This window comes from Dermacentor variabilis, chromosome 3, assembly GCF_050947875.1.
Source record: "Dermacentor variabilis isolate Ectoservices chromosome 3, ASM5094787v1, whole genome shotgun sequence".
Taxonomy (NCBI): domain Eukaryota; kingdom Metazoa; phylum Arthropoda; class Arachnida; order Ixodida; family Ixodidae; genus Dermacentor; species Dermacentor variabilis.
In genome coordinates, this window is record NC_134570.1 from 126143517 (window position 1) to 126169593 (window position 26077).

A 26077-nucleotide genomic window follows, 5' to 3' on the forward strand; every position below is an offset into this window, starting at 1 on the left:
TATATGTTAAATGACCAGGTATGAGAATAAAGAAAATAGAAAGATTTAAAGCCTTAGCTCGTAAAGCTTTGCGCTATGAAACATGCAGACTGCTCACGCCGAAAGCCGGTGCAAGAGCAAAATGTTTATTGGGAACGCCACGTCTGCTGCTGCAATTTATTGCTTGGGGTATTGTTGAGTTCACTTATTTTCATTGACTTTTGGTATCACTCAGGTCAAAGAAGAAGTATGGTTCTATGGCACACGGTTTCCGTGAAAGACGGTAAGTTCGAAGCAAACCAAATAAGTAGTTTGAGATTCTAAGACACTGCAAGAAAGACGGCGCGTAAGACGAAGAATGACACATACGCAGGTGCACTCTTAAAATTGAGTTTTCCACTGTAGGAAATTTCCAGGCACATTCGTATAGAAATCGAGTGACTGTTCAGTTTTGAATGGGCCGTGTTGAAAAAACTATCACTTTAAATTTAATCTGAGGCTCAGCGTGTCAGCACAGGTGTATCTGTGAAATAAAATTCCGAAGGGTTGGTAGTTGGGACTGGTTAAATGGCACAGTTTGTCAATGTGCAGTGTTTCCTATATTTACATAGTACGAGCCTATATAACGCTATTCGCTACTTCATTTTCTTTTCAGCCTAAATATATCCAGCGTACAGCGCGTAGCGACCGGATGAAGGTTGAAGAAACGGCCTACAGAATCGTCCTTCGTGCTCTTTTAGTGTCAAAATAGTGCAAACTGAAACCTCGTTCTTTAAGGGAATTTACAGCTTACGCATACTGTTTTGCGGTCAGTAAGGAACAAACGGTATTGCAGGCACATAGTTCTGTGAGCGGAGTAGCAATGCAACCAGGCCACACCCCTAATATCTCAACTATATTGAGCGCTACTGATGCAAAAAGCACGCTGTCGATGTGTTTTATAGAGAGATCACGACGATTATGGTGCATTGATGACAGTTATTACGAGTGTGATTAGAGCTTAAGACACTTTCCCAACTGACCTAAGGCTGTCTATTCAGAGGCAGCTTGTGAATAAAGAAAACATAGTTGGACTGCATTTAAGAAATCTGTAGGAATTCTTGAACGATTAGGCTGCAAGGTGGCCCCTGCAGATATCACCTCTAGCCATGAAATATGTGGTGTTGTGACAAGATGCCTAACGACTCGTCAGTTTCAGCTAACCTATAGCAGAAAAAAAACTCTTCTGTGTTAATCACTCGAGCATATCTGATACTTTCTATATTCTTTGTTGCAGTGAAATGTTTTGTCTTTTATTGCAGGCAACTGTGTGTATAAAGGAAATTCGTTTCCCGAGTATTTATCGTCGAGTAGTCCGTGTCAGAAGCTATACTGCAATGCAGGAGAGCGTACAGTGCAAGGAGAGGTGTAAGTGCCGCACTTCTAGATGCTGAACTCGCAGGAGATTCCCTTGCAAAATGCTGTGCACGGCGAAGTGGGGCTTACAATAAATGAATTGACTAATATTTACAGCCGGTTGTAAAACCGAACCCGAGCCTTAGTGCGGTTAACGATAATATTGGTGATACAAAAAGTAATGTTGGCTGTAATCTAATTCAAAATCGAACCAATATAACTCGAAGGTGCTCCAACCAAAGCTTAACCTGAACCATAACATAATTGTGCCCGGCCCTGCAGCATACACTTCGAACATACAGGGCTAAATACTGGGCGTTCAAAATTAAGCTAGCTTTCTCAAAATTAGGCACCGGGAGGCACGCGAAGACTACATGTGCAAATATGTTATGTGGCCAGGGAGGAACAATGTGAGTTTGATTATTGCGGTCAGCACCCAGGCTTTAGAACCAGTTCGGTCTGGCTGTTGCCATTGGTCGGCGCTTCGTTGTCGTCATCCCTGGTGGGCGGGACGACGAATTTTCTTGACGTCACACAGGTTGTCAATTATCTGGAACGGAACCGGTTCCTTGCTACGAGAGGAAACGCGGAGAAGTCGTTTGCTCGAGGGTTGCTAGGGCGACCGTGGCTGCCGGCTAGTCTCGCGCCAGCTTACGAGCCGGCACCTAGATGAGACGACACAGATACGGCAATGGCGGCTCCTTTGGTTGTGCTAGGTTGTGCTTCTGGCGAGCGCCGAAAGACAACGACGCGACGAGAGGCAACGACGCAACGCGTTCGGCATGGCCGAAGAAGAGTTTCGAAGGCATTTTAGGCTCTCCAAAGACATAGTGTGACGTCTTTGCGATGAGCTGGAAGAACATCTCGGACCTCAAAGATTTCGTGGTGTCGACACTACGATGAAAGTGCCGTGCGCGCTGCGGTTTTTTGCCACCGGGAGCTTTCAACAGTGCGTCGGGAATGAAGAAGCGATTGCACTGTCGCAGCCTTCGGTCAACCGGATCATTACAGCCGTCACCAAGGCCATTACGGTTGTAGGCAAAGAAAAAGGATGGGTTAGATTCCCATCCACGGCGCAACAGAAAGCCGCCGTCAGCTGTGTCGGCCCAACACACACGACGCCTTTCCTAGGTAGGGGTGCTCCTCGACAAATGAAGCGAGTATTTCACGCTGCCTCGCTGAAACATGAGGGCCCAGCCGCCTGTCCTTGTGCGAGGACATCGTTTCAGTTTCGGCGCGCCAACAAGTCCAAAACGTAAACAAAGCGAGGCAAGTTGTTTGCGTAATGTATGGAACACCACCTAGCGACTAAATAAGAAAACAACACAAATAAAATTACAACTCCCACTAGCCGTCTGCGCGGCAAACTCACATTTGTAACTGAAAATTATATTTGCAAGTGTTCTATACAAACCAATGTTTTTTTATCAAACCAGCAACATCCTTCAATTGATATACCGTCCCCCAAGTACAAACAAAAATGATCACGTGATCTTCCGGCAGACCGCCGCTCGTTGATTGGTTCCCCTCACGCCGCCCCGTGCCACTCTTTCTCCGAGTGATGTAATCCAGATGTAACAGCCAGACCGAACCGGTTCCAAAGCGAACCGTTACAGAATATTGCCCCAGATTAACAAATTTAATAATGAATTTTTTATTGACTGTCGTAGGTGGGTGTGTTAGTAATGAAATATTAGAGGCAGTCATGTTTTTACAGAGTATCACTTGTAAGAATTATTCTAGCGTGTCTCTCCTCCGAGATATCCGACTCCAAATTTTAATTTTAAGTTACATGATTACACATGCAAGAGAGTTATGATCGGCGCGAAGCTCCTTCCTGATGTGACATTGCTGTTGCTTGTGACGTTTAATTTGAGAACGAAACGGAGGCATTGGCAAACATGATAGCTTTTGCCCTTCCCCTCTCGGCTGGTGAAATAAAATATCGAAGGACCCGGAACCGTAAGATGCGACCGCACAGCCTGTAGCGATGGTGGCAGCTGCCTGGCCGAGATAAAAGCGTGGGCGGAGAAGCCAGAGGGCAGTAGGCGTGCGTAATGGTGACTAGCCGATGCGCAAATCGCTCTCCTTGCCAGGGCTACGCAAATGAAGTGACTGCTTATTTACAAGTACTGTAAGTCTTATTGAAATCAAGAGCAACAACTGCACGGCACACCGCGCTGTGATATCATAATTTCGCCAGCCAAGACGGGAAGGCGAACAGTTATCATCATTGCGTATGCCTCCGCCTTCTTGTTAGACTAAACGCGGTACGCAACAGCCGCGTCACATCAAGGATGAGCTTTTGGGCGATCCTCACTCTTTTGCATGCGTAATCATGAAAACGACAATTAAATTTGGAACACAGACATGCAAGAAGTATTCTCTCAGGTGAAGCAGTGTAGAAATATGATTTGATCTAAGTTTTGAAAACAAACAAAAACACTTGCTGCAGTCAATTGCAAGGTAATCTTTAATTTAGTTGATTGCAGTGCTCACAGCAATACTTATCATCTCACTTTGTCTCCCCCTGACCACATATTACTTCTTTGCACCGGTTATCTTGGCGTGGCTCCCAGTGCCTAATTAAGCAAACCTTGAAGGTTAATTGTGAACACCCGGCAGATGCTGAACTCTTTCCCGATTCTTCGAAATAGCTACCTCTGATTATCCCACTCACAAATTATTCCGAATAACGAATGCTGGCGTCGTACGCACGACTGGGGAAACACGATGTGTTTGGGGTGTTTACCACGGCCGTTACGGCAGCAACGCTTAAGCTTGTGAACGTGGCCATGCCACTTCTCGCAGACTGCTAGCACCTTGTTTTAGGCGATCGATAGAAATACTTCGTTAACCCTTATAATTCGGTTGTTTCCTCTGAAAGCGAGCATCATTTATTTTTTGTGGTTGTTCGTACAGCGAATCTTCCTTTCGTCCGCGCGCGCGTTTCTTTGCATGTGTTTCATTTGTGCGACCATCGCCGGCCTGTGACCCGTTGTCCGTTTCTTAACACCGGCCAGGAAAATGTATGGCCCTGTAGAAGCAAAATAAGCTAATCCGGGCTAAAGTTTCTTACGTCGAAGAAAATATGCTCGTGCTTTCTTCAACCTTTATCCTGCTTTCACTACACCCTTCATCGGACACATTTATGGTCTACAGTGCTGGCGTACCGTTCAAGCCGAAGGAAACACGAGAGCAGGACAGACTACGACAGAGTTCTAACGCCTGACAGACTGCTGCCAGGCGTTAGAGTTACCAGCGGGGGATCAGTGTGTTGAGGTACGGGTGCGTGTTCGGACAAAAGAGCAGTCGCAGAGCGAGAGTTCCATGTGTTACAGCTTTAACGTAAAGTGATTTCAATGGTTTAGTAATTTATAGTCTTTTCCATTCATCTATGAAAGCGACTCAGTAAATTCCCAGACGTTCCGCGCCCTCTACACAATTTCGACAGGTTAGGTAAGGATAAGTAAGATGAGTGAAATGCTGCCCGTAAGGAGAAGAAACGTTCGTAAGTATACCTAGTTAACTCCTAAAATGTTTGCGCCATCAAAACGGTGAGCTGAAAAAGCGGTATGATCGCATAGGGTAATTAGTAAAACCAAGAAATGGCAGCACATCCCTTTCTCGTAAGCGTAACGCAGGGATGGTGAGCAAATGCCGTTACCTTCTCAGTGCGCAGTAACTACGCGTCGATTATTGGGAAGCGATACCTGATTGTTTAGCTTGTTATATTGAAACACATGTTTCACGCTTTGAAGTCGAATAGAAATTTAGTGGAGTTGTGGAACTAATTCCCTGGAAGCAATGTGTGTATATTCTGTTTTGTCATCCGCCCTTTGGCCGCGCATAATTCGAAGTCACGTGGAGTAGCGTGCTTTTTCCTCGAAACTGTGGAGGAGTAAATTGTTAAGAAGTTAATTAAGATGTCCCACGAAAAATTTTGGTTCTCCCACTCAGATGGCAGTGCCAATACACAAAGGAATGATGGAAAATTTGATTATTTGATTAACTTCTGTGAGCGCTCTAGTGCAAACAATTGCTGGAACCCGACCTTGACGCTAGTTAGCATCATATTTTATCATGAGGTTTTTTTTTTCTCTTGTAGCTAGATTGCACCGCTGGAAACAAAGTTGGCATTAGCAAAAAAAAAAGAACAGGAAGGAACGGAGGGAAGAGGAGAGAATGCAGAGAAACGTCAGCCTCTATTGAGCAATAGTAATTTCTTGGCTATCAAAGGCACAGATGCTAGACTGATACTGAAAACTGCATACGCGCAAATCTGACCAACCTTCATGATATCCATTTCCAGCTTGTTTTTTTTTGTTCTATTTCCCACATCAACGTCCTCAAAAGGTGCTGCACGGCTATAATCGCTGCAGTGTGCTGCCAGGTGCGCACCATTATTAGGAGCTTTCAGGGATGGTGGGTGTTATCTCAAACATTCATTAAGACAGCAGCCGGTTCTAAATATTTCTTACAGAGTTACGATGCACGTCGCATCGTAAATTCTGTCTGGCAGCGTATATATACGAAAATGGCAAGGGAGAAGGGGAATGGAGAAAAGGGGAAGATGTGTCAAACGATAAACGTGTGTGCCGCCAGCGCTGGCGAGGTCGTTTGATTGCGACTGGCGTCATTTTACAACGTACCTCTCTTTCCTTAATACTGAAGTCGCTGTACTGGCTGTCTTTGACGTGTAGAGCACCGTAAGGCTTGGAATCATCTGTCGGGTTCAGAGCTGGCCTCGTTGCTTCCTCCGAGTTCCAGCTGAATTTCATGCTCAGGTTCTATGATGCTCTTTTGTTCAGTTGACAGTCGTGGCGACTGTGGGTAGTCGCTAGGAGTACTACTTCTTAATGTTCGGTTTGCTACTTCTTTATCTGTACCAAGCGCTGTTGTCAAATCTTCCCGCTTCCAGACCTCGTCAATATGTAGTCTTACTAATCTGGCCAGTGTTAGTATGCTAACCATCCGAGAAACAGTTATGGATGCCGATATACCTCGCGTACATTTCTCATCGGTTTCAATGTCGCGGGCGTTTACGCCAGCTTCATTAAATGGCAATGACTACTCGTCTGCTACGTTGGCCGGCCCTGCATGTACAGGACGGAAACATGTGTCCAAACGGTATCGAATGTCATATCCGGAGAGCTACTCTAGCGGTTTTTCAGAGTTGTTAGGCGTCTTTCTGGAATTGAAAAGGAGCCTGTTCAGCTTTCATTCCAACCGCCGCTCACCAATCTTCCTGACGCCGTACTTCATTGTCCTGACTGCACTTTCTGCTTGGTCTTATGGGAACTCCGGCATTGGAGCCAGCAGTCGAAGAAGTGGTGGACGAAGCGACTCGTGTGCGCGAGTGGTGGTTCAAGGCTCGAGCAGGCGCTCTTGGGACGTGCCCTATCAGCACTGGGGACTACTGACGTGCACTGAGGGACCGCGCCCTTCCCACATTGCCACCCGTAACGCGGGGCCCCGGCTGCGTTCCGGGACAGACTGTGATCGTGGGGAAGACAGGCGGTGCCCGTTCCACGGCCAGTAGCGACACCTGCCTGGCTTGATGCGTGACCATCTCTGGTGCTGGCTTAGGAGCGTTTGCGCCCAGCTCCTCATCTGTCACCATCATCTGCTCTGGCACCGAGCACGTTGGCGGAGCGGTTTCCTATGCGCTGCTCAAGCTCCCGGCACCACCGTTGGAGAAGGACGTCATGTCACCGGTGGTGTGATCGGTCACCTGTGACATAAACGCGATGGCGTCGACATCACCTCCGTGAGTAGCTGCATCCCTCTGCGATGTAGTGGGAGGACTTCGACGCAGTAGGCTCGAGAAAAGCTGGTGAGTGGTGCCCGGTGTTCCAGTGAAATCACTGGTGTTCGAGGCCAGTTGTAGTGGAAGGACTCTAGTGCAAGCATCACCCTTCGAGCTACGATCATGATAGCCTGCGATCTTCCCATCCTGTTACCCGTGTACCTGTGGTGGCTGGCGCCAGTCTCTGTCCAGTGGCATGACAGTATAAGCATACGGCTGCACCTAAAGGCTGCTGCATGCACTCCCCAGAACGAAGTCGGGTAAGAATACCGGACCAGGTGTGGTCCGGGAATTATTTAGGGCCTTCTGGTTCCTGCAAGACCTCAACAACTTGGAGGCTCCACTGCGTGGTCTGCCGCATCTTCGCGAAGCAAACGTCCTGGAAGCCAGCCAGGTTTGGGACCTTCGGTTTCTCGGAAAAACTTGGTGACTCGGACGTTGCCTGCTCCCCCAATCCTCACTCGCTGCAGCTGTCTGCTAGGTTCGCCTGCCGCCGGAGGTGCATTGCCCTTGCTGCAAGCCGCCGTTGGCCAGCGACATCAAAGCTTTCGCCGAGGGAGCGGCGGTATGGAAACTCCGACACCGGAGCTAGCAGAAGTGAAGGATAAATGACTCGTGAACGCGAGCGGTGGTTCGAAGGTCGGCTGGGCACTCTTCGCACGCGGCCGGCCAGGACTGGGGCTTACTGGCGGGAACTGATCAACCCTGCCGTTCCCGCAACAATTTCACTGGGCGTGATATGCAGCTGTATACAGATGCGTTATGTTGTTCCCCTAGATTAAAGTAGGGAACTCATCATCAGTGAACTACGCTCGGTTCCCTGAGACGATGGCTCACAGCACGCCAAATCTACACAACAGTCTGTTGATTGTGAACGAAGCGTTGCCTTGTCTGAGTGGCACAGCTTCAATTTGCTTACTGTGTGCATCTACAACCGCGATTATCATGTTCGCTGCAGTAGGCCCAGGAAAATCGATATAGATCCTTGTCCATGTTTTCGACGTAGCGGGTCAGTTTTTTTCGCGTTGCAGTAGCTGGAATGCGCAGCTTTTGAACACAATTGTGACACGATGCTCTCACGCTCTCTTTGTCGCGATCTAAACCAACCGAATAGCGATGTAGTGACCGCATTCATAGAAGACGAAGCTTGGTGACTCCTATAGAAAAGGTTTTTGACGCGACGTTGCGCCTCCGTCGGAGCGACTTCTCGACGGCCGAGCACAACATACCGTCAACCAAAGACAGGTCTGATTTCTTGTAAAAAATGGCGCCATACTCATGTTCAGGTCTTTTGCTCAGGACGGCCAACCGTACTTCGTGAATTGTATAACTTGACCTAGCGAATGGTCGTTGCAGTCAACTGCAATGACAACAGTTTTGACAGTTTTGACAGCACTATGACTTCAACTGATGCAACTGTCTTAGCTCAACTGACCCAGTTCCCTCACACAATCCAGCCAACTCTTGCAGATACTCTGGTTGGTTCTTTTCGGGTGGCTTCGGCTCAGAACGTTTGTTTTGAAAGTATATTATGGGCATGAGGGTTGAAAAGCTGTTTACCAGGAGTCGATTGAAGCTGAAATCGCCACACACATAGGTACAGCATCCAGCGCTGTAGTCTGGCCGATGCCAGGAGTTGGTCGACCCACCTTCAGGGCAGGGCCAAGAGTGGCTGGTGGTCGATGACCAAGACGAATTCTCGGCCACTGGTTTCGACACTCCAAAAACACGTGATTGGGCGTCTCTCTCAGGCTGGAAATAATTCTTCTCAGCCCTTGTTAACGTTCTAGAAACGACACTGACAGGTTTGTTGATCTTTCCGAATGTATGAAAAAGCAAGGCACCTATTCCGTCATGTGAATGGTTACACTGTAGCTTGAGTGGTCTCCCGGGATCATAGTGAGCCAGTACAGCCGCTCCAGGAAGGCATTGTTTTGCTTCACGAAAATGTGTTTCTTTCGTTTGTCTCCAAAACCAAGGTGTGATGTTCTGTAATGATTTGTGCAGTGGTGTAAGTAAGGAAGACAAAGAAACAATCGGAACTTCTAACCATTTTGTGGGTCGGAGGCTTGTGTGATTGTTTTAGTATGCTCTTCGATTGGATACAAAACCTGACAATAAATTTTATGGCCCAGATAGTTGACTGCCTCTCGACGAAAGCTACACTTCTCAAGTGGGAGCTTCGCTTCACGCTCGCGAAAATGCTGCAATACTTGTCACAACTTCTCGGTAGTACCATGCTTTTTCATGCCAAGACGTCGTAGAGGTAAGCTTGAACACCTCTCAGACCTTGTAGAACTGTTTATGTTTCTGCAGGAAGAAAGGAGGCGCGGAACCTATGCGAAGCGGCAGTCAGTTGTAAAAAAACAAACCACGATGTGTAGTTATTACGCACAAATTACTTGAATACTCATCGAGGGGAATCTGGTTATAGGCGCCTCATAAATGCAGCGTGCTAAAGCAGTCTTCAGCGTTTAGGCATGCGAAACTGCCATCAATATCTGGCAACGGGTACTGCTCCAATTCACAGACGACAATAAAGATTACCTTGAAATTGACGCAGATTCCTGCTGGCGCCTTTTTTCTTCACTACAGGTGCGATAGGGGTAGCCCACTCGGCGTACTCTATAGGTGACCGTTACGAGCCTCTCAATCTCTTTTGAAACTTTGTCGTGTAATGCAACTAGAAGGTAGCAAGCTTACAAAATTTCGGCATGGCTACAGTCTTGCGCTTCAGATCGTCAGGGTTGTCCGTCGATTAGACCTAGCTCTGTGTTGAAGATATCTTGGAAACCAGCACCTTGCAGGAGCGGCACCTTGTTCCACTAATACGTTGAACGCTGAGGATCCCGCTAAATCAACATGGCCATCAGCTCTCGTCAGCAGAGGCCCGGACGTGGAATATTAAGGAGGATCAAATAACTCCTTGCAGTTGTAGGCCACCAATATACTCAATTTTCCTAATACTGCAATGTCTCCACGATAACAAGTCAGTTTCATGCATGCGGGTTTTATTGTCGGCCACTGTTGACGTTTCCCTTTCCCAAAAAGCTCTTTCGACACAACACAGACGGGTTCACGGTATCCACCATCATAGGTACATCAATACCACACCATTGCTTAGCTTTCAATGAGGCGTTGAATGCCCAAATGTCAGGATCGTCTTCATTTTACTCACTGCCATCCGCTCTTACTGCAAAACGTTTCCTTGTCTGCATTGTAAACGTGCTTTTTGGAGTCCTTTCCACACGTCGCTTTGATATATCCTCGTCAGATGGCTGTAGCTACCGCAGCGGTAACGCCTTGCTTTCGAACAGCCACAAGCGTTCTTGTTCTTTCTCACTTCCACAACTCACACATTCTCACATATGTTCATCAGCATACGCTTGTAGTGCATTGACCTCGAGCACGGATACAAGTAGGCAGACATCTACTTTGTCGCTTCTTTAGCTCCTTCTTACGATATGCCAATTGCTTCGACCTCACTCAACGCCATGTCCGTTTTCGCTAATAGCTGCTTCTGCTTAGCGCTTGACCTGGCTCCACAGAAAACCCGGTCGCGAAGCATGCACTCTGTCAGCACACAGAAATTACATCGATCCCTAATCCGGTGAATTTCAATGATGAACTGTTGAATGGACTCACGTTCCAACTGGCAGCGATTGAAGAACCGAAAGCTCTCCGGTATCTCATGACAGTTGGGATCGAAGTACCCATCGAAAACTTTGACTGCTTCTTCGTACATCAGCGAGTTGCGCTTCCTCGGTGTAACCGGTCAGGAGGAAACTAGTATGGTGTGCATGCTTAATGCAGCTAATAGCGACACCATCATCTTTCAAGAGTCGCGGATGCCAATTGCCTTGGAATAAGCTTCCGCCTTCGCGATGTAGGCCTACTAGTGGCCACACTGGTAATCGTACTCCGGTACTTGATTAGCCATGGTTGGCATTCTCGCGGCGGCTGCTTCCTGCTTAGCTGCGTGGGTTATTTTACTCTTCACTTCGCTGGTTCTGTCTGGCCTCATCGTCACTGTTACATTGTTACGACGCACATGGTGGCGTAGCTATAACAGCACGCAGTTGGAAAGATGGAGTATGAGTGCTGATTGGTCCCGTCTGGGAGCGTACATATTCGAAGACGGAAAGGGGGAAGGGAGGACAAAAAACATCAAAACATTATGGCACGCGCCGCCAGCGCTTGTAACGAAGTTTGATTGCGACTGATGTCACGTTACAACTTTCCCAGGATGTACCAACTTTTCTACAACAATTACGCCGATAATGACATTGTTCTATTTTGTATCAAGGAGTCTGTACATGCCGCGCTACAACAAAGCCATTTTAAAAACTTGATGGCCCCTCGCACACACAGCTTGACAAATGGGGCATTGTTTTATTGTGCCTTAAATAAACGTTATTGAAATCATGCCCATACAGCGTTGCCCTTATCTTCGACTGCTAGGTAGCACGTCTGATGAGTGAGGGATTCCCTTTAAGTGTGCTGGTTGCTGTTCGAGCGTTGCCTGTGATAACGCTCGAGACCATGCTAAGCGCGTTGATCAGCAGAGGGAGAAATACGTCGTCATGCTTTAAGTACACGCTGTTTCACACAACCTAAAGAGGAATCGGCAAAAAAGGAAGTAGACTTCGTATTTGCAGCCTACTACAGCCCCCGTTGTGTGCCCTTGCAAATGGGCAAAAAAAAAAGGAATCGGCTTGCGAAGAACGACATTCAAAGCATTTTGCCCTTTGAGCAATGAACGTGGTGTACAAGATTACATTTAGTTTTGGGAAAGGATATACCACGCCGGCAGGCCGCCGTCACAATGACACATTAAATTATTCATCTTTTATGGGTTTGACCAACTGCGCACACCTGCCTGAATTCTGCAGAGATATTGGCTGCTGGGGCATTTTTAGGATGCCTAGATGACTATCCGAACAGAGGGCAAACTGGAAAGGAAGATACTAGGGGCTGGCCAGATTAGTGCCCATTCAAGTTTCGAATCGGACGACCGTCTGTGAATTTTAAGGACAAGGAGTTACTGTTCTTTAAGAGAGCCTGATGGTTCAGTGTCCCCTCTAATCTTCCTTACTTCTGTGCTGTTTTCCGCTCCTGGTGCCAGCTAGCTACGATATAAAAAGTTAGCGGACCCTTCTCCATAATCTTATACCATAGGCTTCTCCCGCCCCCCCCAAGGAAAGGAGGTGCAGGCACGGTATTTTTTTTGTGGTGGTGCTTGTGCTTTCATTTAAAGATTCACCGACGCCAGCGATACTCCCTAATGCAAAATTTGAGCGCAGTTTTATACGCGGTTTCGTTACGGGTGTCAATATTTTGTATTGCCATTTGTTGGCGTGTTGGTAAACTGAAAGCATATTTAGCGCCAGCAAGCAAGGACGGAAGGAAGACGCATTGTGGTGTCATCTCCCTTCCGTCCTTGTTTGCTGGCGCTAAATATGCTTTCAACATTTTGTATTATGAGTAAACAGGAAGAATGAGTAAAACGTTTATATCAGGAAGTGAACGCTGTGTAGCGCAGTTAGCGCGGACAATCTGTCTACTGCGGCACATTGCATGCGCAGCGAAGTCCCGCGCGACTGCTAGATTGACCGGGAGGTTGCCAGAGGCAGCGCGTGTGTGACACGTAGGTGCAATTCACAGCAGCTGCGGAAGACAGACCTCCGCTTCTGCAGCGCTTCGTTTCCAGATAAGATGAACCGCGCTATTCTAGCGCTACTTCATGGCCATCGTCGCCCAACAGCCCGTCTTGTGTGGTACACGTTTTCCTTATCCCACTTTTGGTACACCAGCGGCGAGAGCAGCCCTGCGTCGCGGGGAAATTGCACGACCAGTGTCATAAGTGACAACACCCAAGGATGCGTAACATCGGCGCCTTAGCCGTAGCTAGTTGTCATTGCCCTTTGCAGGAGCAGTCATCCGTGTCACAAATGCTAGTGCCGCGGACAGACGTCAGCAGTTCATGCCGCAAACGAGCGTAACCCTCCACACTTCACGCCACCCTGTCCACCCCTGGAAAGTGCAGATGAGATCGCCCAAGTGGCTGCGGATGCTGTGGCCGCTTTAATCTCGGCCCATGTGCAGGCCTTTTCTCCTTCTCCACTTTCCTCCTCGCCTTCTATAGTTTCGCCTCCGGCTGCGCTCCGCGTTCGTTTTCTTTTTTGACTGTGCTCGTTCGCTGAGTTACGAGCTGCGACGCCGAGGCACGCCGACGCTGAACGCAGGAGCGGGCGCATACGAGCTCCCAGTGCGTGCGCAGCCAAAGTCACGGGTAAATGACTCTTAAATATACCTCACTTAAAAGTAAGGGCCTTTCCTTTTTCTCGTACACTTCTATCCTTGCACGCGAGGAGGATCTTCTCCGTCTACGCCACCGCTGCACCTGACCAGGAAGTCGAAAGCTCCTATGAAAACGTGGAATCGGCGATGGGTAAAGTCAAAACAAATACACTATACTTATGGGCGACTTCAATGCCCTGGCAGGCAAGAAGCAGGCTGGAGAGAAGCCAGTGCGGGAATATGGCATAGGCTTTAGGAATACTAGGGGAGAGTTATTAGAAGAGTTTGCAGAACAGAATATTATGCGGATAATGAATACTTCTCATTCGCAAGCGGGATCGCCGAAAGTGGAAGTGGAGGACCCCGAATGGCCAGACTAGAAATGAAATAGACTTTATACTCTGCGCTGACCCTGGCATCATACAAGATGTGGACGTGCCCGGCAAGGGGCGCTGCAGTGACCATAGGATGGTAGGAGCTCGAATTAGCCTAGACTTGAGGAGGGAACGTAAGAAACTGGTACATAAGAAGCCGATCAATGAGTTAGCGGTAAGAGGAAAAATACAGGAATTCCGGATCAAGTTACAGAACAGGTATTCGGCCTTAACTCAGGAACAGGACCTCAGTGTTGAAGATATGAATGACAATCTTATGGGCATCATTAAGGAATGCGCAATAGAAGTCGGTGGTAACTCCGTTAGACAGGAAGCCAGTAAGGTATCGCAGGAGGCTAAAGATCTGATCAACAAACGCCAAGGTATGAAAGCCTCTAACCCTACAGCTAGAATATAACTGGCAGAACTTACCGGAGTTAATCAACAAGCGTAAGACAGCTGACATAAGGAAGTATAATATGGATAAAATTGAACATGCTCTCAGGAACGGAGGAAGCCGAAAAGCAGTGAAGAAGAAACTAGGAATTGGCAAGACTCAGATGTATGCGTTAAGAGACAAAGGCGGCAATATCATTACTAATATGGATGAGATAGTTCAAGTGGCCGAGGAGTTCTATAGAGATTTATACAGTACCAATGGCACTCACGACGATAATGGAAGAGAGAATAGTCTAGAGGAACTTGAAATTCCACAAGTAACGCCGGGAGAAGTAAACAACGCCTTGGGAGCTATGCAAAGGGGGAAGGCAGCTGGGGAGGATCAGGTAACATTAGATTTGTTGAAGGATGGTAGGCAGATTGTTCTAGAAGAACTGTCCACCCTATACAAGCAATGCCTCCTGAATTTGAGCGTACCACAATCTTGGAAAAACGCTAACATAATCCTAACTCATAAGAAAGGGGACGCCAAAGACATGAAGAATTATCGACCGATCAGCTTGCTCTCCGTTGCCTACAATGTATTTACTAAGGTAATTGCAAGTAAAATCAGGAACACCTTAGAATTCCGTCAACCAAAGGACCAGGCAGGATTCCGTAAAGGCTCCTATACAATAGACCATATTCACACTATCAATCAGGTGATAGAGAAATGTGCGAAATATAACCAACCTTTATATATATCTTTCATTGATTACGAGAAAGCGTTTGATTCAGTCGAAACCTCAGCAGTCATGGACGCATTACGGAAGCAGGGTGTTGAAGAGCCGTATGTAAAAATATTGAAAGATATCTATAGCGGCTCCACAGCCACCATAGTCTTCCATAAAGAAAGCAACAAAATCCCATTAATGAAAGACGTCAGGCAGGGAGATACGATCTCTGCAATGCTATTCACAGCGTGTTTGCATGAGGTATTCAGAGAGCTGGATTGGGAGGAATTGGGGATAATAAGTTGATGGAGAATACTAACTGGCGATTCGCTGATGATATTGCCTTGCTTAGTAACTCAGGGGACCAATTGCAATGCATGCTCACTGACCTGGAGTGGCAAAGCAAAAGGGTGGGTCTATAACTTAATCTGCAAAAAACTAAAGTAATGTTTTACAGTCTCGGAAGAGAACAGCAGTGTACGATAGGTAGCGAGGCACTGGAAGTGGTAAGGGAATACATCTACTTAGGACAGGTAGTGACTGCGGATCCGGATCATGAGACTGAAATAATCAGAAGTATAAGAATGGGCTGGGGCGCGTTTGCAAGGCATTTTCAGATCATGAACAGCAGGTTGCCCTTATCCCTCAAGAGAAAAGTGTATAACAGCTGTTTCTTACCAGTACTCACGTACGGGGCAGAAACCTGGAAGCTTATGAAAAGGGTTCTACTTAAATTGAGGACAACGCAACGAGCTATGGATAGCAGAATGATAGTTGTAAAGTTAAGGGATAAGAAAAGAGCAGATTGGGTGAGGGAACGAACGCCAGTTAATGACATCTCAGTTGAAGTCAAGAAAAAGAAATGGGCATGGGCAGGACGTGTAATGAGGAGGGAAGATAACCGATGGTCATTAAGGGTTACGGACTGGATTCCAAGGGAAGGGAAGCGTAGCAGGGGGTGGCGGAGAGTTAGGTGGGCGGATGAGATTAAGAAGTTTGCAGGGACAACGTGGCCACAATTAGTACATGACCGGGGTAGTTGGAGAAGTATGGGAGAAACATTTGTCCTGCAGTCGACGTAGCCAGGCTGATGATGATTATTATTGGATAATAATAATTGGATAAATTCTGGGCCAACTAGTCTAGCAATCGACGATCCAGAAGATTAGCTTCTCGCCTTCCCGGCTATGGTGGGGGTGTAGTAAAAACAGCGTCCAATGATGATAGCTTTCTTTGCATCATTAGACCAGATTTATTTCCGCCCACGTATTTAACCAAAAATATGGGCCCATGTTCCAAACAGGGCAATCAAGAATCAAGTCCGCGTCGTTAAGTGACTGCTAATGCGCGAATGGGTATATGTCACGGGGTATGTTTCAATGTTCAACGAACCTTTATGACGCCAACTTCTCTCACTCTGTATATACCAATGAATATGTGCCACTCGTTGAGGAAGCGCTGATTTTATTGCGATAGCAAGTATACGGACACTCCAGGCACACTTCTACCGTCGCCGTGATGTTTCTTATAAAGTCCAAAGGAAATACCGCAATTGCCATGCGCCTTGTGCTGTCTTTTCGAGCTAAAGCGTGCGAGGGTGACAGTGGCGTCTCAATATCTCGCTTGCAAGGGAGAAAAGGGGGGAGGGAGCGAGTCGTCTTCCGTAGCCCGATAAACATCGAGGAGGGCGGGAGGCGTTCAACTCCAGCGGCTGCTGCACATATTGCAGCCCCGCGTGGCCTTATCTTGAAAGCAATATGCGATGAGTAGAGTCGACGGGGGCTCATAGCATCCCATGTGATGTGTACTGTACGCTAAGTTCGGGTTGAAGCGCGAAGCAGCACGAAGATCGATTCGATTGCATCTGCTGCAGCTCTTCACGCCAGAGTTTTGTCAGCGAGTGCACGAGCTCTTCGAGCGAGATGTGTTGATATTTTACGTGTGGGCGCGTTGAACCATTATTGCTAATTTAGTAAGTAAGCGAATGGTTACGAGGCTGATGAAGCTGTTATCCTAACTTCATATAGCTATCTACTAATTTGCTATCGCGTTCGTGCTTAACCTTTCTGGCGAAAGTGAAACCTTTTTTTTTTGCAATTGTTGGTCTGTTTAGTGCAAGTAACATATATTCGGCTGAGTGTTTTACTGTGCAACTTTCCACTCTGCATATTTCAACTACAATTACTTTGATCAATGAAGGTGATAAATGAAGTATATTTAAGGTATTAGATAGGATCGCTCATTTTCCCGGAATGATAGTAGGCATGAAACTCGGTCGCTTTTTTTCATATTTACAAAAAAATGAATTCGGAAGATCTGGGGAGTAAACATATGTATGATGTACATAGCTTCGTTTTTCAAAAGAGCACTATAGACAACAAACGCTAGCAGGACCCACGAAGTACTGGCGAATTCCTCGAATGCTTACGAAATAATTAACATGTTCTTTATATGCTGCATGATACACTTGGTGTAGGGTATGTTTAAAAACAGTCCTCTAAACCTCACGAAAATTCCTTGAAAAATATTCACGTGGTACCACAACCCGTTGACGTACGCCTCAATCAGCCTTCGGTATAAGTTGGAAGCAACGCAGGCACCGTATGTTTGAAAACTCAACGGATTCCGCATGGGCAATTCGTTCCTCTTTCACTGGGCGCTTATACCATTCAACAAAGAATCAGAAGCCTGGCCCTCTGCAGCCACTTCTCGAAAAACGTGCAGTACCTTCATTGGCTCACTCTAATATTATCTTCTCACCACGTGAAGCTTTCGACAAGGTCGGATTATAATGCGGCTGCAACTATTTGCGCCAACTCGCGACTGAGAAATAGGATGTGACCCCCGTACCCCGATTTTTATTACCTCTAAAGCGCCTTTATTTGGAGATGAGATCTCATCAAAGCTATTCCCAGCGTGTTTACAGGAGGTATTCAGAGACCTGGATAGGGAAGAATTGAGGATAAGAGTTAATGAAGAATACCTGAATAACTTCCGATTCGCTGATGATATTGCCTTGCTTAGTAACTCAGGGGACCAAATGCAATGCGTGCTCACTGACCTGGAGAGGAAAAGCAGAAAAGTGGGTCTAAAAATTAATCTGCAGAAATCTAAAATAATGTTTAACACTTTCGGAAGAGAACAGCAATTTACAATAGGTAGCAAGGCACTGGAAGTGGTAAGAGAATAGATCTACCTAGGGCAGGTAGTGACCGCCGATCAAGATCATGAGATGGAAATAATCAGAAGAATAAGAATTGGCTGCGGTGCGTTTGGCCGCATTCTGAGATCATGAACAGCAGGTTGCCATTATCCCTAAAGAGAAAAGTGTATAATATCGGTGCCTTACCAGTACTGACCTACGGGGCAGAAACATGGAGGCTTACGAAAAGGGTTCTACTTAATTTGAGGACAACGCAACGAGCTATGGAAAGAAGAATGATGGATGTAACGCTAACCGACAAGAAAAGAGCAGATTGGGTGAGGAAACAAACGCGAGTTAATGACATCTTATTTGAAATCAAGAAAAAGAAATGGGGGGCATGGGCAGGACATGTAATCAGAAGGGAAGATAACTGATGGTCATTAAGGATTACGGACAGGATTCTAAGGGAAGGGAAGCGTAGCAGGGGGTGGCAGAAAGTTAGGTGGTCGGATGAGATTCAGAAGTTTGCTGGGACGACATGGCCACAATTAATACATGACCGGGGTAGTTGGAGAGGTATGGCAGAGGTCTTTGCCCTACAGTGGGCGTAACCAGGCTGATGATGATGATGATGATGATGATGATGATGATGATGATGATGATGATGATGAAAGCACCTTTCCAAAGAAACCCATAGGACGAGAAACCGCACTCAATTTGACGCGCCGGTGCATTTTCCAAGAAAGGCATCAGAGGTATACGAGTACTACGCTGTGAGTTTCAAAGCAACGATATTTACAGGGTTTACATTAATTTCGAGGGCGTGAAATCTTTATTTTTAATCTCTGAATACTTGCATCTATGCAGCTTTTATGTATAAATGCGACTGATGTACAAGCATATTTGTAGTGCATGTAATGTACGGATATTGTGTGGAGGAAAAGCTGCGCGTATTCTGATGACGTCTATTGCTTTCGATTCACTAAAGCTGCCTAGACGAGGACGAGATGAAGTGGACTCATTGCGTACCTGTCAGTGCTGGGCTGACACACAAACCGGTTCCGGAATGCTGTCCAGACGTTATTTGTCCATATATGACGAGTGAGTACCCGTCACTCAGATAAATGTCCATTGCACTTGATAATAAAACTGCTTAGATTATTGTTCATACCACATTCTATATATGAATTAACAAAAAAAAAGGTTTGTTGTTGTGCTCCGATAGAAGATAGGAAAGATACATCCTTACAGAAAATATAGCATGTGACTCTCAGGAGTCGGAAACTTGTTGGAGTGCCTGAACAATGCCATGTTGAACATAACTTCGTGCTCTGGGTATGCGAACCATTCAGCTGAAAACTCTCGTCTGTATTTTTTTCTCACATCACACCCTGATTTTTCTGAATCGTAAAGCAAATGTGTAAATGTTCATGGTGAAGTGTTAGACAGAATGATGTCAAGTGCAGAACATTTCTGATTGTATTAATTTGCGTGCTTAATTGCATTTTTCGTTTGAAATATGAATTTACATAGAGCAGTTATTTAAGTTATCTTTCTTCGTTCGTGTATGGTACTTCAAACTACAAGCTGAAGATGGCCTAACTGACCCTAACTACTATGAAGTGGAAGTGACAGTGGGTAAGTTCCAACTATCGTCATTTGGCTCGAGAAGTCCAGTAATGGTGAACGTAGGAAAGCTCCCCGCTTGAACTTGAAGTAACTATACGGAAACTCGAGCCGCAGAAAGCCTGTCGCAGTCGCAGTTCTGGCCTTGGTTTGTTTACGCATGTGTAGTCGATGGGGCCAAATCCACCGAGAGTTCGAGGCCACATCATGTGCTCCGGGTGCGAAGGCAAGCAACGGTGCTATAACGTAAGACGACTTGAAGCGTTTCTATTCAATTCCTGCAATCACCTCTTCGCAATTGGTCAAAAATTTTTCTGACCCTGGCCGCTTCGCTAGTCTGTCAGCAACGTCAGGAAAACCGCAAAAACTCATCCGATATGACGTCTACAGCTGATGATGAATGATTAGGCCGAATAAACTAAAAAAGAAAAAACTAATTTCAATTCTACACGTTTTCGACAGCAACTTTCCGCTAACAGTGAAAAGGATTTCGCGATTCTCCCACTTTGCGTGTCTATCGTGCGGCACCACAAAACTGCGAAAACTCACCTCGTCAACGTGAGGTGCGCGCATAGAATATGTATTATTATGCCAAACAATTTTTTTTTTATTTCGGAATAGCCGTAGACTGCGTCGCTAGTAAATGAATAGCAGATGGCTGCCTCATTATTTCTCTGGCACTCGCTACTCGGAGCTGCCAGGGAAAGAGTATTTATTTTCGTATAAGAAATATTTTCTCGCGGCTGCATAACGTAGCGGCGCTTGGCACGTAAACGACAACGGTTCGCCAACTATTCTTTGCCGAGGAACCATTGTAGTGGTATTCCTACCCTTCCACTGCACGCGGCGGTGATTTTCTACTGGCCACCGAAAGCTAAGAAAGAAGTAGCGGGTCAATCGTGGAGGCTGCAGTAACCTCCTAATCTGGTTAACTACTGTCACTGCGCTGTCCTGGTCTCACCGAAGCCTCTCCACATCTGCGCGCTCTTCGCCTCTAGTCAGCCAATCAGATAAAAGTACCTCTCATGGTAGGCGATGCTATTGACTTTTAAAGAAAGCAAATGTGATATGTAAACGAGGAGAGCGTTTCATTGGCTTGTTCAAAGAACGCTGCGTGCCACCCCCCGATTCAGGCGTCGGCGAGTGCATAAATTTCACGTCACGAGATGAAAAAAAAAACTAATTGGAATAGTTATACGTTATAGTGCCCCAGTTGTGCGCCTTCATGCATGTTTCCTACAGCGCGTACCGTTGCAGATTGCCGGATATTTTTGTTGCCTAACATTTTGGTTTCCGTGAAACAAAGAACGATTTTAAGGGCTCTTGAAACAATGTGCTTGGGCCCCACTGTCAAATAATATCTAAGCCATTGTGAAGCGTTCTTAGTATTCCACTTCTTCCTTCATTTGTAGGCCTGCGGTGATAACTGCATTTCGTTTGGTATTATTTATGATATACATAATAAACCAGAGAAATATACATATTTGGCTATGCATGCTGCTTTTGTATGCTCTGTGCATTGCTTAAGACGTCACGCAAGGTCAGCAGTAGGATTTGTTCTTTTTATTTTTTACGTACGAGTTCTCTTTCTAATAATTTCCTTACTTTATTCATTGTCAAACACCTGCTAGTCTTTCGTTCCTTCCCCGCATATTTTCCATTGACCTGCTTTTGAACGACTGCCAGTAATAAGCTCTTGATTGTATTCTAATGTGCGCCAACTTCTTGAGACAATGAGCTTGTTATATAGCCATCAAGTGCAGCCTCTAATCGTCAATAATTCCCGTTATACTAAGCCTTGGAGTCCCTCTACCGGATAGGTATTAGATATGATGTTCAACACTTAGTTTATTGCAAAAAAACACGGGTGAAATGCGCTAAGCTGCACCCTTCGTACGCAATTTCCTAGCCAAAAGAAAATTCATATGCTAACACAAGAGCGTAGCCGAAGTGGCAGCATTCTTACCTGACGGCGTCATGCGACAGTGAGACGAAAAGGAAGCTCAGAATCAACGACAACGAAAGAAAGAAGCACGGATACCTGATTGCGCATTATGCGACTGTGATTGTGGCTATGTTTTCAATGCCGATTACTCCATGCCTCACTTCGAGAGCAGCCTTTTCCAGTGGTTTACTAGAGCGCCGACACCCGTTCGTCGTACAGTCAAAGCAATGGCAGTGGACAACTTAAAAAGCGACTAAACGTCTTTTTCTTAGTGCTCTATAGGGAAAAAAATGAAAGCTGCGTCGTAAACAGTTCACAGAGCCTCAAGATAAAGTCCACAGTACCTACATGTCAATCGGTATGGCATTTGACCACGCGGTAGGTAGTTGGATGTGCGGTTATAATGCCTTGCATAGGACCAATATTTGCTCTCTTAGCACGTGGTACCCTCTAAGGTGTCCGTCGACGATGTCTTTGGGCGTCAGTCGACGAGAGACGGAAAACTGCGAAAGCTGCCATGAAAGATAACTGCAGAAAAATGCGTTGGTTAACGACACTGCCACATTTATTACAGAAATCTTCGCTGCGTAACACGAGTAAATACACGTTATGCTGCCGAAGACACAGCTGTATCTGTGTTCATCGCTTTTTTTTTTGCTGTGCCGCATCTGATAAAACAGGGCCGCAATGGGGCTTCGTACCAAGTGCAGAGTTTCATTTGGAGGACAAACCAGCCGTATTCCGGTGCAGGTGAAATGCACCAAAAAGCGTACACTGAGTGCTTGCGGCGAAGTAATTAACCAAAGGTTCGTGACATCATGGCGTGCAGGATCTAACTACGCTGTCCGTCATAGCCCACGTGGCCGCTCCTAGAAGAAGAGAGAAGTCTGGGGTTTGTATAAGATTTGTTTATGAGGCACCATGATTTGTTTATGAGGCACGTCGTAGTGAGGGACTACGGTTCAATTTTGACCATCTGGCGTTTTCTAACGTGCACCAAAATGCACGGTACGCGGGAGTTCTTAGAATTCACCCACATCAAAATGTTCCGATCAGCTACTAGACCGATCAGCTACTAGACCGATCAGCTTACTGTCCGTTGCCTACAAAGTATTTACTAAGGTAATTGCAAATAGAATCAGGAACACCTTAGACTTCTGTCAACCAAAGGAACAGGCAGGATTCCGTAAATGCTACTCAACAATAGACCATATTCACACTATCAATCAAGTGATAGAGAAATGTGCAGAATATAACCAACCCTTATATATAGCTTTCATTGATTACGAGAAAGCGTTTGATTCAGTCGAAACCTCAGCAGTCATGGACGCATTACGGAATCAGGGTGTAGATGAGCCATATGTAAAAATACTGGAAGATATCTATAGCGGCTCCACAGCCACCGTAGTCCTCCATAAAGCAAGCAACAAAATCCCAATAAAGAAAGGCGTCAGGCAGGGAGATACGATATCTCCAATGCTATTCACAGCGTGTTTACAGGAGGTATTCAGAGACCTGGATTGGGAAGAATTGGGGATAAAAGTTAATGGAGAATACCTTAGTAACTTGCGATTCGCTGATGATATTGCCTTGCTTAGTAACTCAGGGGACCAACTGCAATGCATGCTCACTGACCTGGAGAGGCAAAGCCGAAGGGTGGTTCTAAAAATTAATCTGCAGAAAACTAAAGTAATGTTTAACAGTCTCGGCAGACAACAGCAGATTACGATAGGTAGTAAGGCACTGGAAGTGGCTAGGGAATACATCTACTTAGAACAGGTAGTGACTGCGCATCCGCATCATGAGACTGAAATAATGAGAAGAATAAGAATGGGCTGGGGTGCGTTTGGCAGGCATTCCCAAATCATGAACAGCAGGTTGCCACTATCCCTCAAGAGAAAAGTATATAATAGCTGTGTCTAACCAGTACTCACCTACGGGGCAGAAACCTGGAGGCTTACTAAAAGGGTTCTACTCAAATTGAGGACGACACAACGAGCTATGGAAAGAAGAATGATAGGTGTAACGTTAAGGGATAAGAAAAGAGCAGATTGGCTGAGGGAACAAACGCGAGTTAATGGCATCTTAGTTGAAATCAATAAAAAGAAATGGGCATGGGCCGGACATGTAATGAGGAGGGAAGATAACCGATGGTCATTAAGGGTTACGGACTGGATCCCAAGGGAATGGAAGCGTAGCAGGGGGCGGCAGAAAGTTAGGTGGGCGGATGAGATTAAGAAGTTTGCAGGGACGGCATGGCCACAATTAGTACATGACCGGGGTTGTTGGAGAAGTATGGGAGAGGCCTTTGCCCTGCAGTGGGCGTAACCAGGCTGATGATGATGATGATGATGATGATGACATCAAAATGCTTACGGAGCAGCCGGGATTCAATTCCGTGAGCCTGGCTTAGTAGCTCACGCCTTAGCCACTACGCCACCTCGACGGGCAGCTCGTAGTAGCTGACCGCATTCATTCAACACCCGCAAACGATTAACGCGAATGCTTCAGTTAATTTGTCCGTTTGCTCGGCACACACTTGCAAGTGATTGTGAAAATATTACCGCAATACTGCGAGCAAGTCACATAACGGTTGAGATAGAGAGAAAGAAAACTTTATTTGGTCCATTATGGGTTTAGCGTTCGGTCTTTGTCTTCATCGCTGCAGACGCTTGACCTTCTTAGTAGGGTTGCGCCCCTAGTCCAGGGCTCCACTGAGCCGTGCTGCTTCGCTTGCGTGCTTTACCATTGCCCTTTGGGCGGCGAGTTCGCAGCTGGTGAGCCGGCTCTCCCACTGCTCCGCACTCGGGGTTTTGTGCTGGTCGAATGTGTAGTTACGTTTACACTCCCAGGTTATATGGTAAAGCGTAGGGGTTGCCCCGCACCACGGGCACGTGTTCCTAAATTGTACAGGATACATTTTGATTAGTATATGTAAGTTAGAGAAGGTTCCCGTTTGCAGCCTCCACCAGCTAGCTACTTCTTGCCGTGTTAAGGCTTTGTCTGGCGGGGAGTATTTAGTTCTCTTGCCTCTGTGGTAGTTCAGTAACTCTGAATAGCCAATCTCCACGTTGAAGTGCTGTCCCAGGGCGTGTGGCCGCTCGACTCGGTATGTGATCTCGCGAGCCAAGCTGTCTGCCTTTTCATTTCCTTCTATCCCCGTGTGTGCCGGAATCCAGATTAGTTTGTCGGTTGTGCTGTGTCTGAGGTGTTCTGCCTTGCGGAGGATAGCTAAGGCAGCCCTGCAGATTCCACCTTTTGTGTAGTTCCCGCATGTCTCTTTTGAATCCGTTAAAATGACCATTGATTTGTCTTTTCGATAGCCCTCAGCCGCCGTCAGCGCAACCGCGACCTCCTGCACTTCCACTATCCTGCGCTACGTGTAGTTGCGCAGGTGATTAGCTTGCCTGCGTTGTCACCTACTACCAAAGCTGCCTTAGTGTAATTTGTATGTCTATTCCATGGATACGAATTGGATCCATGGATTCCATGGAAACGAGATAAAATTGATCAAAGTCGGCACTCTTGTCCCGCTACACACTGAGTTTTTTCCGGAGCCATCACTGCAGATATATACACCAGTCCAAGGTGGGGGTATCCAAGCGACAGCAGACACCGTCCTGTAAACACTCGAATGCGTAATCGCAGAACAAACTGATATTTGATCCAGCTCTGGGCCTCTGTAATTATCAGTCCCTGACAGTGCCGGACTGCATGGGACTGCTGTACCCCATTATATTTTCTCGAACAGCTTGGGAAGCTCCGCCCTCCAGTTTGAGAGCTACCAGAATCGCGTTGCTTTTCCACGGGCCGGCAGTCGCGGACTGTCCGTGGACTCTTGGATTTGTCAGCAGATTTTTGCTTGCGCAAGCGCAAGCAGCTGGCAGACGACGGCTGCTTACACCGAATACGCCGGATGGACTTTTCGTGTTGTAAAACATGCTACCCCGGAGCTGTCACTGAAGCACAGTAGAAGTGCCTGACGAGGCGCCGTTACTTGCGCTTTGACTGAACGTCTACATGGCCGTTCCATCTAAATGAAACAACTCTCCACTCGTGAGCCGAATGCTGCAAGCCCCACGGCCTTAGTGTTAATTTAGTTCAGCCCTTCAGTAGAAAGAACAAGATATGCACTTACACAGCAGTGTTAATTTAGTTCAGCCCTTCAGTAGAAAGAACAAGATATGCACTTACACAGCAGTGTTAATTTAGTTCAGCCCTTCAGTAGAAAGAACAAGATATGCACTTACACCACTACGTACAAAGAAATGTCGTACAGTCGTCCAACAGCACTGAAATTAGTGACCCACCTATGTACCGTCAGGAGAGCACGCGATGCAACAGCATACTTCCAGTGATGCATATGATGATCTTGCTGATACGGCTCGTTTG

The 26077-nt window shown here is 46.5% G+C and overlaps 1 long non-coding RNA gene across 1 annotated transcript in view; it reads left to right on the plus strand.

The window, feature by feature from the left end:
- Positions 1-1287: 1287 nt before the first annotated feature.
- Positions 1288-26077, plus strand: part of LOC142574162 (uncharacterized) — a 38466-nt gene continuing 13676 nt past the window's right edge. Inside the window, exons 1-3 of the long non-coding RNA XR_012826443.1 lie at positions 1288-1386; positions 19103-19215; positions 19702-19752. This is a non-coding gene — a long non-coding RNA (uncharacterized LOC142574162). The remainder of the gene's footprint in view (positions 1387-19102; positions 19216-19701; positions 19753-26077) is intronic.